The sequence below is a fragment of the Cibotium barometz genome, chromosome 24 (genome assembly GCF_041138505.1).
Source record: "Cibotium barometz isolate CiBa-2024 chromosome 24, ASM4113850v1, whole genome shotgun sequence".
NCBI lineage: Eukaryota > Viridiplantae > Streptophyta > Polypodiopsida > Cyatheales > Cibotiaceae > Cibotium > Cibotium barometz.
In genome coordinates, this window is record NC_141069.1 from 39,619,396 (window position 1) to 39,621,415 (window position 2,020).

Genomic DNA, 2,020 nt, shown 5'->3' on the forward strand with positions numbered 1-2,020 from the left:
CTTACTAGTTGTACTAGTTGTACAAAGGAGTGTATCATTAATGCTCTACTAGAGCTACCTAAGCGTGTAGTTGGCTCTCATTTTAGTGAGAGATTTCAATGTGATTAGTCCCCTATGGTTATGCCTTTTTCTTAATTATTGTATATCATTTTGTTACCCTTTCATCATGGAGTTTGTGCTAGGAACCATCACACATGGTTTGAATGGGATCAAATGCGTTGAACTTATACAATGGTGTGCAAAGAGTGTGAGTCATTAATGCTCTCCTGGAGCTACCTAAGCATGTAGTTATCAAATGCGTTGAACTTATCATACTAGTTATACAATGGTGTGCAAAGAGTGTGAGTCATTAATGCTCTCCTGGAGCTACCTAAGCATGTAGTTAGCTCTCATTTTAGTGAGATATTTTCAATGTGATTGATCCCCTATGGTTATGCCTTGTGATTAGCGTTAATTCTTGTATATAATTGTGTTACCCTTTAATAATGGAATTTGTGGTATGATTTGATCCTCCCTAGCTCTTGATTTCCAACCTAGTATGAGAGCTTAGCCTAGGGAAGGACTAGTTTTTCCATCTTGCTTCTTATCCCTCTTACATGTCTCCCTAGCACATATGCTTTTGTAGTAGAGAGAGAGAGAGAGAGAGAGAGAGAGAGAGAGAGAGAGAGAGAGAGGATTCCAAAATTCATTAAACACCCAATGACAACCAGTACTAGTAGGTTGTTGCATCTTCAATTTGAGAGAATATAGTAGCCCACAAGAGGGGATTATCTTTTCTTGCTTGCACATCTACCCAAGATACACTTACCTATAGGAGCTAAGTGTGAAACCCTTAGGCTTATAAATATCTAAATACATCAATTTAAAGGGGTAATTCACTTGCACATGTACACTTTGGATTGACTCTCTCAGTGAGATCTCTCTCGGTTTCCACATGGCCATCAAATTTACATTTGGCCACATGGATTATCATCAAAGAGTGCTTAAACATTGCCACATGGATTGTCATTAAAGAGTGCTTAAACATTGCCACATGGATTATCATCAACATATGGTTCTTCATCGACATCGACATCGACATCGACATCGACATAAACAAATAAAAATGTTTTTCATTGATTTCATTTCACCAAAGATACGCATTGAGATTAAATATCCATATACTTTATGAATTGTTAGACGTGATGTGTTGAATGCAATCAATTAAACTTTATTTTTTGTCTTTGGTGTAACATTACCTTTAGCAACCACATGTCATAATGGGTCTAGTACCAGCAAATATTTGAATAGTGCCCATGATACCATGCACGAGTTTGAAAAGCAAGGTTTAGAAGACAGTGAAGTTTAGGGATACATCCCAAAAGGGAAGGTGATGCAAAATTGGGTTTACATCAACTTGAGTTCTAGAGGGGAGGCTTGTCATCCTCCCGAATTTGTTAATTAATGGGAGGCAAGGTTCTCCTAGATGCATTGCTTTTATACACTTGAATTAACTGTTGAAGTAACTTGTAATAACTTGGTGGATGGTAAATGTGTAAGGGAGAAGATAAAGTCAAAATGTGTAAAGGCATTTATGAGGCACATGGTTGGAGGGCTTGTATAAGAAAACACAATAACAGAAGTAGGATCTTCACAATAGAAAGCACTGAATTACAGAAAGAAGTGGAGAAGAGTAACAATATTACTGCTTATAAACTTTGAACGTCTTGCTTACAAAAGTGCTTGAACATAATGTACTTAATGAATAATAAATGATGATGAAGGATGCCAAACTACTCTATATCTAGCGCAAGAACGATCTTCACAATACAAAGCACTAAATTACAAAAAGAAGTGGAGAAGAGTAATAATATTTCTGCTTGGAAACTTTGAATGTCTTGCTTATAAGAGTTCCTGAACACAATGAACTCGATGATGAACAAAGGATGCCAAACTAGTCTATATATAGTGCCCAGGGTTGACATGAGTGCAGGTCGTCAAAATCACCAATCGACCATATCATCCGATTGGGACCATATTA